The sequence below is a fragment of the Orcinus orca genome, chromosome 17 (assembly GCF_937001465.1).
Source record: "Orcinus orca chromosome 17, mOrcOrc1.1, whole genome shotgun sequence".
Lineage (NCBI taxonomy): Eukaryota > Metazoa > Chordata > Mammalia > Artiodactyla > Delphinidae > Orcinus > Orcinus orca.
The window spans coordinates 54,774,502-54,789,189 of record NC_064575.1 but is presented as its reverse complement, the minus strand read 5'-3'; the positions used below and the strand labels follow the sequence as shown (position 1 = coordinate 54,789,189).

The 14,688-nt window shown below is 32.7% G+C and overlaps 1 protein-coding gene across 14 annotated transcripts in view; it reads right to left on the bottom strand.

The window, feature by feature from the left end:
* The window catches only part of RIMS2 (regulating synaptic membrane exocytosis 2), a 635,932-nt gene that overhangs the window by 226,351 nt on the left and 394,893 nt on the right, over positions 1-14,688 (bottom strand). The gene's annotated exons all lie outside the window — the stretch shown is intronic.

Genomic DNA, 14,688 nt, shown 5'->3' with positions numbered 1-14,688 from the left:
CTCTTGTGTGTGAGGGTGCGGGTGAGAGTGGGAGGTGAGGTATATATGTGGTTTGTAAATGCTACTGCCTTTCAGAATCTTGATTACTTTCCTGATGGAAGTCTTGACCTATTTTGATATTAATCCTATAGAGGTTAAATATATTGCAGTTATGTTCTATGTGGATCTTGTCACATTCTGGTGAAATCAAGTAATTAAGTTTAATGTCACTGAATGGATCAATCTTCTCTTTTAAAGAGAAGAAATTTTAAAATTTCTTTAAGAAATTTCCTGAGCTTTTATACAAGCACAGAGATACCCTTATTTCCTTCTGAAAGTTTAAAAATTTTGCTCTGTGCATTTATATCCTATCCATCTTGAACTAAGTTTCTGTACGGCATGAGATATGGATGCAACTTCACTTTCTATATGGATAACACGTATCTCAGCATTGTTTATTTAATCATTCTATCTTTCCACAATGATCTGCAATGTCACTTCTGCTATAAATAAATGTATTCTATCTGCTAGGATCTGTTTGGTGCTCTACTTCTTTTTCCTTGTACAGGCTGTCTATCTATAAACCAGTAACTCACTGTCTTTGTTATTACAATGTTATATATTGAAAAGCAAATCGTTTACCTAATTATTCATATATTTGATATTTCTCCTTTGCTCTTCCATTTAAATTTTAGATTCAGGTTATCAAACTGCACAAAAACATCCTATAGGGACTTTGATTTGAAATGCATTGAATCAATACATCAATTCAGGGGGAAATGGCATATTTTACAGCATTGTTTTACTAGCCATGAACATGGCATTCTCTTCATTTAAGTTTTCTTTAAGATCTCTCTATGAAATTTTTAACTTCGGTCACTCAAATTTTCCACATTTGTTGGATTTATCCTTTGTATCTTATCATTTCTATTGCTATTAGAAATACTGTTAAAATTATGTTTTCTAACCTAATTGCTCATAAACAGAAATGCAATTTTATTGTAAAATAATGTTAATCAACCATCTTGTTAAAGTCTCTTTTTTTCTTTACTTCTAATAAATTTATTATTGTTTAATTGGAATTTTTCTATGGAGACAATTTACTTCCCAGTCCTAATGTCTTTTTTCTTTCTTTTTCCTGTCTTTCTATGCTAGTAAGCATAGAATACTGGAAAGAAACAGAGAAAGTTTACAGTTCTTTCTAAATTCTGATTTTAAATAGAATTTGTCTAATATTTATCCATTTAAAGTGATATCTGCTGAATTTACATTCTGTAAGATTGAGGAAAGTCTCTTATAAGTTCAGTGATATTTCATAAAGGATTTTCAATTTTTATTTACAATTCATTCTGGCCTATTTCCTTCCTGTACTAACCTTTTGGTTTAGAGCAAGGTTACACTAGCCCAACTACATATTGAGAATTAGTCCTTTTTTATTCTCTGGGAGAATTTGTGTAGATTAAAAAAAAAAATCTGTTCTTTGAAATTTTGAGAGAATTAATCTATAAAGTTACCAGGGTCTGGTGTTTCCTTTGTGGGTATATTTTATTTTATTATTATTTTTTTGTGTGTGGTACGCGGGCCTCTCACTGTTGTGGCCTCTCCCGCTGCGGAGCACAGGCTCCGGACGCGCAGGCCCAGCGGCCATGGCTCACGGGCCCAGCCGCTCCGCGGCATGCAGGATCTTCCCGGACCGGGGCACGAACCCGTGTCCCCTGCATCGGCAGGCGGACTCCCAACCACTGCGCCACCAGGGAAGCCCTGTGGGTATATTTTAAATTGCTAATTCCACTTTTTGGTAGATGTAGAATGACCTATTAATTCAAGGTTTAGTAAATTATATATTTTACAGGAATTTGTTCACTTTGTGTAAGTTTTCAAAGTGCTTGCTACAATGTTTAAATTTTATTTTATAATCTATTTTCTGATATATCAATTATACATCCATTTGAATACTAACCGTACCTTCTTTTTATTTCTTCACTACAGGTTTTTTTTGGTTTTTTTTTTTTTTGGTACGCGGACCTCTCACTGTTGTGGCCTCTCCCGTTGCGGAGCACAGGCTCCGGACGCGCAGGCTCAGCGGCCATGGCTCACGGGCCTAGCCGCTCCGTGGCATGTGGGATCTTCCCGGACCGGGCACAAAGCCGTGTCCCCTGCATCAGCAAGCGTACTCTCAACCACTGCGCCACCAGGGAAGCCCACTACAGGTTTATTTTGTAATTCACTTAAAGGATTAAATTTTGGGCTCCATAATCCTTAACTAGAAATTTGTTTCTTGTTTTATTTAGGTTTTTGCTCTTATTGTTAGGATTTCTTTCCTTCTATTTTTAATTTATTTCATTATTCTTTTCCTAAAAAACTGAATGAGTATGTCGTAATTTTCAACCTTCAAATGCTTTGTTAACATAAGCATTCTCCCCCAAGTACCTCTTTGCATTACACAAATATTTGTATGTAGTATATTCATTAAAGTTCAGTTCTAGGTATTTTCTTCTTGGGTCTTTAAGATATTTACCATACTTCATTAAATTTAAGACACTATTAACTGAATAATCCATGACAGTTGCAGAGATAATAGATCTTGAAAAAAATGTTCTTTAGAGTACAAGTTTATTTTTAAAATTTATCAAATGTATGGGTATAATTTATCTCTTTTTGAAAAAATTTACATAGTGACACTCTAGTTGAAGAAAATAGCCTACAGCATAACAATTCTTTGAAATTTGTCAAAAAATGAGTTATTGAATAGTACATTAATAATTCTTACAAGTGTTTCATGGATATAACAGATGAATATGAATTCATCAAATGTTAGGTTCAGAGTTCTTCGACCATGAGATTAAATTTGTTAATTCTGTGGTTTGATTCTATCATCCCTAAATTTTTGTTTGCTTGACCAATAAGTGATTGAGAGAGAATTATATTAGACTCTTCTTTAATGGTGGTACATTTGTTGATTTTTCTCTCTAGTTCTAATTTAATGCTTATTGAAGTTATTTCATTTATACATGCAAGTTTAAAATTATTTTAATAAATGTAAAAAAATCATGTGAAAAAGTTTAACCCCCATTCATGATAAAATGTATCAGCAAACTACTGAGAAGGAAACTTCCTCAAACTGATAAAGGGCATCTACAAAAAACAAATCAAAGGATTATACTATTAAAACTGTAAAAAGGGCATCACTATAATCAATATAGAATTAAAGACACTAAGATTTTCAAACTGTAGCTCTTTCTCCACAAATATTGTAAAGTACCTAATATTTTAAAATGACCTTAGAGAGTAAATATGAGTGTTTTCTGTCAAGGATATAGTTCTTTCATCTTTCTAAAATTAAAATTTCTGTTCACTATTTTAAAAATCACAATATATAAAAAGTTTTCAAGTAAGGAAATAGGTTAGTTGTTAAAATATTTCAAGATATTAATTAAAGCTTACATTTTTATTGCAGACATTTTAATAATAAATAGACAAATACAGGAAAGCCATTTCCCCCTAATTTTTTTCATTGCAGTTTGCTGCTTTCCCTAATATCTACTACATTTAACATCCTCCAATTCCAAAATACATGAATCTTCATTTATAAGCAAGATAGACATTTGTCTTTACCCTTCCAAACTTACTGTTTACTTCTCTCACCTCTATTTACTGAAATTCTACTTATTCTTTACCCTGCTAAAGGACAAGACTTCGCAGAATCTGTAAGAAGACAATGGTTAAAGAGCCTTGTAAATAATAGGAATCCAGGCTCTAGGACCTCTCCAGAGTCCAGTGATATTTTAGGATTCCAGGATAGTAGCTACATGATGCATCTGGGAAGGCGGGATGCTAAGTACCACAGCAACCAGCATTAGTAAAAATTGCCATGGGTAGACCTGGCTTCAAGTAACCATTGCACACTGGGACATATCAGTGAAGCTCAATAAAGAATAAAAATTAGTGGGTCTTTCCTGAACGTTGTCTTTTTTTAGAGTTTTCTAAGCCTAGGGTTTTTTTAGAGGTTTTCTAGAACCTCTGTTGAGTGTTGGGAATAGGTAAGGAGAAGGAGTAAGACAGATATTTGACTAGGAAAATGGGTACCTAAGAGTCAGATTAAATATAATTTTTTTAAATTGTATTTCATATACATGTTTGTAAATAAGGGTTTTGCTTGCTACCTAAGTATAATGAATCTTTGGACCAATCACAATATCAAGCACAATAAACATAACAGGCAACTAAATATTTGTTGATGTCATTAAAATAATGTAGATTTCAAAAGAAAGCAAGAAAGGAGAAAAAAAGACAAACCAAAAATAAATGATGTGTAAAATATTAAGCAAAATTTATAAGAAATTACATTAAATGTAAATGTAAAATTATCCCAATAAAAGATAAATCTTATCAGAATGGATTTAAGAAGAGAAACTCTACATTGTTTTCAATAGACAAATCTTAAATATAAGGACACAAAGAGGTGGAAGATAAAAGGATTGAGAAAGATATACCATACAAAAACAAGTAACAGCAACAACAAAAAAGCAGCTGCAGCAAACATCAAACAAAGCAGGTCTTAAGGAAGAAGTATTCCTAGATAGAGAGACACTATGTAATGACAAAATTATCAGTCTATTAGGAAAAATATATAACAATTCTGGATTTGTATGTATGTACCTAGTAACATAACTTCAAAATATATAAAGCAAACAGTGACAAATTTAAAAGGAGAAAAGTCCACAATCACACATGGAGATTTTAACATACTTCTCTCAATAACTGATGGAGTAATCAGATGAAAAATCAGAAAAAACAACCCAGAAAATTTGAAAAACAAAGTTAATAAACCTGATAAACTTGATATATGTTGAACATGAACCACATAGTGACAAAATAAACATTCTTTTCAAGAACACTTACCAAAATTGATTACATGTAGCACCATAAAGCAAACAACTAATTTTATAGATTCCAATTATTTAAAGTATGTACTCTGATAAGAGGGCAATTATGCTCAATATCGATATTTTAAGAATCCCTAGAGTTTGGAAATTTAACAATACAATCCTAAATAGTCCACAGGTAAATTAAAGTACAATAACATTATCACACCACATTAAAAATTATCTATGTATCCTTCTGAAATGAGGAGAAACAAACAAATTAAACTTAAAGAAAGGAAAGAAATAACAAGAATAAGAAGAAAATTTAATGGAAAAGAAAACAAACATACAGGCTAGAAGTAAACAAAACAAAAAGTTCACTGTTTGAAAGACTAGTAAAATCGATAGCTCATCAGCAAGTCTGACCAAGAACAAAAAAAGGAAAAGGAACAAATTACCATAAAAGGGAAAAGAGGACATGACTACACATTCAATAGACATTAAATGGATAATAAGATGCTATTATGAACAATTTAGTGCAAATAATTTTTTTAAAAATTGGAGAAATATTCAAATTCTAAGAAAAATCCAACTTAACAAAGCTGACACAAGAAAACATAAAATTTTGAATAGTTCTAAATCTAGTAGAGAAATTGGAATTGGAACTGGAATTCAACACCTACACACAGAGAAACTGCCAACCCTGGAAACATACATGGTGAATACTTCTAACCACGTACAGAAAAAAGAATACCAATAATGTACATATTCTGTCAAACAACAGAAAATGAGGATACACTTCCAAACACTTTATGAGGCCAGAAAAACACTGAAGTCAAGCTTGACAAGGATATTACAAAACAAGAAAATAAAAGACATCAAATAAAAAAGAAGTAAAATTTCCTAACACTTTTATGAGCACAGCAGCATAACACTGATAACAAAAGCAAATAAGATGTTACAAAAAGAAAAAAAGAAAAGACAATCCTTCTCCCTCACTCTATCTCTCATGAATACAGGTTGCAAAATTTCTACACATATTAACAAATTGAATCCAGAGATACATAAAATGATAACGCATCATGAGATAGCTGGGCTTATTAAAGGAGTGCAAGATAACTTTAACATTTAAAATCAATACAATTTACTACATTAGTAGAATAAAAGAGAAATATCATGTTTATATCCATGTGTACAGAAAAATACTAACACAACTCAAATCCATTCATGATTAAAAATTTTCGTCAAACTAGGAATAAAATAGAACTTCCTGAATCTCACAAAGTAGCACAAAAATCTTACAAAAAATATCAAAATATAATGGGGAAATATTTAAAGCTTTTCCCAAGGAAAGGGGAACCAAACATAGATGCCAACTTTTACTCAACAATGTCACTTCCACACAGTATTTTATTATACGACCTAGCCAAGGCATTAAGAAAGAAAAAAAAAGCAAGCTATAACAATTTGAAAGAAAAAAATTGTTGTTATTCACAAATGACATATATTGTTAAATCAAAATTCAAAATAATATATGGAAAAGTTATTAGGAGTCTCTTAATAATAGTAAATAATAAATTTTATATCTGTATACCAGCATCGATCCATGGGATTAAGAATGAGTTTTGATCTCTACCTCACACAAAATAAAAAATTAATTCCAGATGAACTGCAGATTTAATAAAAAGAGCAAAGCACTATTCTAGAAGAAAACATAGGAACATATCATTATGATCTCAAAGAAAAGATTTTTTTATATAGATCATGCCAAAAAGAGCACTAACCTTGAAGAAAAAATTGAAAACTAAAATACATTAACATTTAAAACTTTTATCGACCAAAAGATCCCATTAAAGAGTGGAAAGGCCAGCCATAGAGTAGAATACATTTTCAATACATATATCCTATAACTAATTCAAATCTATACTTTAGAAAACACTCATAAATCAATAAAAAAATAAAGAACCCCAAAGAAAAATGGGCAAGATATTTGACTAGGCTCTTCATAAAGGGGGATAGCTAAATGGCCAGTTAACCTAAGAAAAGGTTATTAGAGAAATGTAAATTAAAGCCACAATGAGGTAATAATGCACACCCACCTGAATGGGTGGGTGAAAACAACTAAAAATACCAAATATAAAGTAAGATATAAGGAAACTCAAACCCTCATTCACTGCTGTAGGAAGTATAAATCTGGACAGTTTGGGAAAACTTTGACAATATCTACTGTAATTGAATGTATGTATGGCTTATTACCTATCTATTCTATTACTAGGTATATCCATAGCAAAAATGAACACATATGATTACCAAAATGAATGTATAAGAATGTTAACATAAGCACTTTTAGGACTGGCCAAAATCTGAAAGCAAACTATCAATCAACTGTAGATTTTTAAAAATTAATTAAATAATTTAATTCAAAAAAATCAGGCTTTAAATCAGACTTTAAAGCCAAGATAAGCAACCCCTTTGTATAGTTATTACCTCTGATCAATTCATAAGAAATTACTTAGACAAATAGCTTTCATAACCAACCTAAAAATAGGATATATTGGTGTATATTTATAGAAAGAAACTGTATATGGCAATGAAAATAAATTTCAATTATATGCAACAATACTGATAAATCTTACAAAACAGTGGTAAGAAAAAAGTCACATGTAAAAGAAATATATTGTGTAATCTCATTTCTACAAAATTCATATATGTGTGCATATTCCATTTATATGAAGTTAAAAATAAGCGAAAATATTCTATGGTATTTGTTATCTTGACGGGGGAATAATTACTGGAAGAGAGCAAGAGAGAGGCTGGAAGGATGCTGGTGATGTTTTATTTCTTGATGTGGGTGCTAGTTACATGGTATGGTTACTTGGTCAAAATTTACCCATGAGAATATTTACGATTTATACATGTTTCTATATGAATTCTATACTTTTGTAAAAAGTTTACTTAAAAATGTAGAGTTCTGCCTCTGAGAATGATAGAATAGCTTATATCGGACTAACTCTCCTGCCAGTAATAATTCTAAATTCTGGAAAAATATTTTAATAAAAAAACTGTTTAAAGATACCAGAGAACAAACAAATTCAGGCAGAAATTGGTAATATGACCTTTGAAATAAGAAAAGCACCTATTTAACCAGTTTTCCCCTAAGGGCCTTCCCAATTTGGTTCACTGCAGAGGAATTACTGCTCAGGAAAAAACCTCAGTCTTACAAGGCTAAGCCAAAGGTCAGAATTCAGAGTTGTGAGAGCAGATAGAATTGTAGGGGAAATCCTGGAAAGGGCGAGCCAGATAAGGAGGAGACCCAAAATTTACACTCAGTGGTCCCAAAAATCCTTACCTAAATTACAAATTGCAGAGAGAAAAACAAGAAGAAACTCAGCAGAAAGCCACAGCTGAAAGACTAAAAGAGCTGAAAGAAAATTTCAGCAAATTCCTAATGTACAGGATACAGAGGTTGGAGATTAAATCCCATTAATTATAGGTTTTGGCCAATATCTTGAACTTTGCCTACAGTTCAAAACTAGACACAAGAATCACAAACTAGACTAAGGACTATACCTTAGAACTATGCAAAGAATGAAAATAGAATGAAAATAAAAACTTAACACATCTTTCATTGGTTTAGCATGTCTGCTAAAATGACATGCAGTAATTCTTCAAAATCCAGAGTCTCTAAAATGTATTAAACACAATGTCCAGTACACAAAAACATTAGTAGATATATAAAACATACAGAATGTGACCCCTAATCAAAGGAAAAAAGAGAAATTTTAGTAAGTCCACAGAAGACTAAGATGTTGGAATTAGCAGACTTTAAAATAAACTATAGATATATTAAAGAATTTACAGGATTATATATATGGATAGAAATATATATTATTATTGTATTATATTTATACACATATGTATTTATATCAACATATGCGTAGATATAATCTAATCCTATAAATTCTTTAATATATCTACATATACCTACACATATTTGTTTGTATACACATACACACATACAATAGAACAAGGGGAATTTCAGGAAGGATACAGAAACTTCTAAGAACACCAAATATAAAGCTTGAAATGAAAAATACAGTATATTTAATAAGACAACTCATAGTATGGTTTTAGCAGAAAATTGGACACTGTAGAAGAAACTGTCAACTTGAAGACAAGTAAATAAAAATATCAAAACTGAGGAAGAGAGAAAAAATGATTAAAATAAAAAACAACACAGACTCAATAACCTGTGGAAAAATGTCAATAGGTCTTTATACATGTAACTGCCGTCCAAGAAGGATAGAGGTGAGACAACTGGGTAGAGGAACTGAAAGAAATATTGGCCCCAAATCCCCCCAAATAGTTGAAATCCTGAGAAACTTTAATTATGAAATCATGTCTCTTTTATCTTACACCTTTCAATAGTATCATTTTAGTTTAATCTCAATGATTTGTTTCCATTCACTTTTCTTTGAAAACTTGTGGTCATGAGGGTGAATAAAAGTATAGTAGATACAATGTTTTCTATTTTAAAAAGTGAAAGGGGTGATATATTATACTTCTCCAAGTAAAGAATTAATATTTGAGATGTCAAAGAGATAAATCTGGTTAATATGAGAGAAAAAAAATGAAGGATCAAATTAAAGAAAACTCTGATTGGATCGTTATGGTTCAAATTGTGATGAGAATTGTTAATAAGATATCAAGGAGCCAGTGCCGGCAACACTGAGGCTTGTCCGCTGCGAGCTCCGGAGAGGGAGGAACCTGCTCCTACTGCTGGGGTCTTGGACAGCTCAAGTTTTTTCCAGCTCTTGTTCCAATCAGGTTTTTGAAGATGGACCAAAAGACCACAGTCACCCTCCTTGAGCTTGCTACAAAGAGTCTGCTGAATAATGAGCCTGCAGCTATCCATGCCCTGGATGAAATCCCAAGAGACCTCTTTGTTCCACTGTTCAACGCTGCCTTCTCCGGTGGGCATAAGACGATCCTAAAGGCAATGAGTTGCGCCACCTCAGTTGGATTCACTGTATCTACCTTACTGTCGCCTTTCTAACAGAGATGTCACTGTCCTGTCCCAGAGCTCTCAGGCCACCCACCTCAGGGTATTGAGTCTCAGTAACAACCAGATCTTCTCAGAAGTTTATGAGCCCTTCCAGACTCTGCTGGAGAAGGTCTCAAGCACCCTGCAACATCTGGAGATAAACAATTGTATGATAACTGATTCTACTCTCTCTGTCGTCCTCCCAGCCCTGAGCCACTGTACCCACCTCTGTGTCCTTAGCTTTGCCTTCAATCTCATTACGATGCCTGTGCTCAAGAGCCTTCTGCAGCACTTGACATCCTTGATGAAGCTGAAGTATGTGATTTATCCTGTCCCTGTCCATTGCTACAAGGAATGGAATGACAGTTTGAACCGACAGAAACTTGCTGAAGTTCAGGCTCAGTTGGAGGCGATGCTGCACGGGGCACAGCGGAACCACATGAAATGGGCCACTCGTTCAGAGTGATTTCCACAGTACAGGGAGGTGTTTCAACACTGATGTGTGGCCATGAAAGCGTTCACTTTTTTTTTTTTTGCCTGAAACCCAAGTTTGTAGAGACACATATGTAAAGTTCTACTGTTCTAGGAAACTGGGGTTAGGAACACTGGATATGTAAACTGATCTCTAAAAGAGGAACTTTAAAAAGGAAATAGAGGAATTTGAAAAGTCTGCTGGATCTCTTGCCCACTGCCCTCTACATCTTCTGGTTACTAACCACAGTGTTGGGTATGTGACGCAAGCTGACCCAGTCATGGTACATCATTTCCTTATCCACACTGATTGGTTCACTTATCCATTTATGGGCACTTGACACAAGTCAGATCAATTGAAACTCTTCCTAGAGGTGGTAGCTGTTGAATAATTTTACCCTCTAGGGACCTGCAAACTTCTTGTGTTTCTGATTACCTCAGGTGGCTTATGAGAAACCGTATGCAACTAAAAGGAAACAAACTATGCCCACTACCTACTGGTATCTTCATCAGCATATTGCTGCCTGATTTCCCAGGTCTGAGACCCCTGGCTCAGTTATTCCTTATTCCACACACATTCACCAAGTATCTGTTATGATTTAGGTACTTTTCCAGGTGCTAAGGAAGATAAAGTCCCTGATCTCACTCAGAGTGTAGACATTCCTATGATTTATCAGTTTCTCTACTCTTTCTTAGAAGCCTTGGGAAATTATTTATTCCCCCATAACACAGTATTTTTTTCACTTTTTCCCCTTACATAGTCTGCTCAAATGATATTGGCCATTTTATGCTGTTGAGTAGCTGCTCAGGCCTCAGGTCATGGCTTAAACGTTACCTCCTCAGATAGGTTTTCTCTTACTTCCCCATTTAAGTAGATTTATTCTGCTGCTGCTTTTGCTTAAGGTACCATGTATATTTCCTTCATGGTACACATTGTTTCATATGTATTTGCTCCCTCTGCCCTTCCACTAGAGTTGCACTGCTCAGTATGGTGCACACTAACCATATGTGGCTTCTGAACTCTAGAAATTTGGCTACTCTCAAATGTGATGTACACTAGGTGTTGAATGCACACTGTGTATCCAAGAGTTAGTAAGAAACAAAGGATGTAGAATAATTGATAATTTACATGTATTGTTTACATGTTGAAATGATAACATACTGCATAACAAAGACAGTAAAGATAAAAGAATGTACATTAAATTCTTTATATCCTTACATGTTAAAATGATAGCATTGTATTTCAAAGACTTAGTAAGAAAATGTTATAATAATTATGTGTTTATATGTTTACATGTCAACATGAAAAAACATTGCATTCCAAAGACTAATTGAGAGAAAATAAAGTTAATTAATAGGTTGTTCCTACTGTTTATATGTTGAAATGGTAACATAGAAAATGTCAACGATCTGATAACAGAAAAGAATGGAAAAAATAATTAGTATTTTGTGTATAGTGTTTCCTTGTTGAAGTGAAAACAGATTGCATTTTCCTTGTTGAAATGAAAACAGGTTGCAGTTTAAAGACTTAGTAAGAAAGAAGAATGTAAAAGTAATGAATGTTGTTTACATTGTTTCCTTGTTGAAATGATAACACACACATTTTAAAGACTCAGTAAAAAATTTTTTACAATTATTTTTTCTTATTGCTTACATGTTGAAGTGATAAACTGCATTTCAAAAACAGATAAAATAATGTAAAACTTAATTAATAATTAATAAAAATAGTTAATAAAAAAATATCAAGGAATAAACATATTTGTAAAGGAAGATTTTTGCCTTAAGACACTATACACTATACCCTGAGAAAACCGTAATTCAAAAAGAGTCATGTACCAAAATGTTCGTTGCAGCTCTATTTACAATAGCCCGGAGATGGAAACAACCTAAGTGTCCATCATCGGATGAATGGATAAAGAAGATGTGGCACATATATACAATGGAATATTACTCAGCCATAAAAAGAAATGAAATTGAGCTATTTTTAATGAGGTGGATAGACCTAGAGTCTGTCATACAGAGTGAAGTAAGTCAGAAAGAGAAAAACAAATACTGTATGCTAACACATATACATGGAATCTAAGAAAAAAAAATGTCATTAAGAACCTAGGGGTAAGACGGGAATAAAGACACAGACCTACTAGAGAATGGACTTGAGGATATGGGGAGGGGGAAGGGTAAGCTGTGACAAAGTGAGAGAGAGGCATGGACATATATACACTACCAAATGTAAGGTAGATAGCTAGTGGGAAGCAGCTGCATAGAACAGGGAGATCAGCTCGGTGCTTTGTGACAGCCTGGAGGGGTGGGATAGGGAGGGTGGGAGGGAGGGAGACGCAAGATGGAAGAGATATGGGAACATATGTATATGTATAACTGATTCACTTTGTTATAAAGCAGAAACTAACACACCATTGTAAAGCAATTATACTCCAATAAAAAAAAAAGACACTATACAACTTTAACTGAATAACAGTAAAGAATACAACAATAAAAATGTAAATATCAAAATACACTTTTCAGAACAATCTTTTTAAGTTTCAGGAAAGTAATGAATAAAGTTTCTCATCAATGAATCAAAAATAAAATTATGTGAATATGTGAGATATTTTGCCAACCTCACTTCTCTATTGATACATTTTAATTATTTGAACTCATAGCTTTAGTCTTGCATACATTTTCAAAAATGCTTAATCAATCACTCTTTGAAATATGCACTGCTCTTCCCATCCTTTGGTAATGTCAAAACAACAATGTCTGTGAAGGGAGTGGGCAAGAGCAGCCTGAAGAAAAATTGTTGGAGGAAATGTTAATTCCTCATCATCAAAATTTTGATTTCTCATAGCCTAATTTCTTTCAAAGTTTTGAACTATGAGCATGTGATCATTACTAGATTTTTTAATACATACAACCTTCTTATTTTTCCACATGCAGAAATACTGGTAAAAGAGTTCATCTATTTCAAATACTTTTACCAATATCTTTATTTGGGAAATCATTTAAAGTTTATAATCAAAGTTGTCTGGACTCCGTCTAGAAAAGATTTTTTTCAGAATATTTAAACTAACTACAAAATATGAAACAATTATTTTTAGAATGGTTTTTATATATTTCCTTATATGTTAGTAAATAAGTTACTAATATCTGTTTAATGAGTATTGCTTTGAATCATTTGAATCTACAAATTTAAAATAGGAAATCGTCATGGGAAGAACAGAATCCCAACACCAACAACATTACTATTTATTTATTCTGAATAATAGTAAATGTCCATGTACATTTAATAAGTTCATAGACTCAGAATGTTACTCATAAGCCTCAGAGATTGAATTACCAAAACATGATGTGAATGTAGGGAATAAATAAGGGGTTACTATACATTTTTGATGGTTAACTGTTCATACATATATGTTCTATATATGATCTTTGACAGTTTCAACATACTTGTAAATAAATTTCATATAGATCTTTCCATGGAGGAAAAACCCTAAAGGAGGTTCTTGTCATCAATAAAACTTTACAATAATTCATGTAGTTACTTATTAATACCCTAACTTGAACTTGTCACTGATGAGCAATATATATCAATACTTAGCCAATGGTACTGTCTTTAACTTTCTGACTATTCCTGAGTGTTATTTCCTAATCTTCTTTTATCATATCATTTTTATCTATCTTTACGCCTACATATGGCTAATAAATTATGACATTTTAGGCGTAAAGCACCAAATTCAGTCATATATTCAAATATTGAAAATTAATTTTATTAGAGGTTAGTTGATAGTGGCAAGACTCACAGAGTACAACATGGAGCTATTATATTACCCAGGGGTAAATTTAACATTATTAATGATTAAGTAACAGAAGAGCCATTGTGAGGATGGAAAATATTAAAATCTGAAAAATTGATTAAATTAAACTAATTGCACGAAAATCCATGATTTATACAACTAACTAGAAAGTACTCTATTTTTGTTGTTCCTCACGTACAGTATTCTTAGCTAGGGCAGAAAAAAATAATGAAAATTATCGGTAGATTTAAGAGTTTCAGATAATGAGAGTCATCAAACCTACTCCTTATTGCAATAACAACTGGAGTAAATAGAGAAGAGGCCAATCCTATAAGAAAGGGCAATAGTAGCTAGCAATAATAGCCTATAAACCTAAACTATAAGAATTAGCAGAAAATGAATTATACTAGTAAACTTCATGTAGTAACCCATCATCCCACATTGTAATTTAGAGACAATGTACTGAATAGATTACAGTGGCCAGAAAGAGCAGACACTCTGAATTTAGTCCACGTAAATTTCATGGTAATGTAGATAC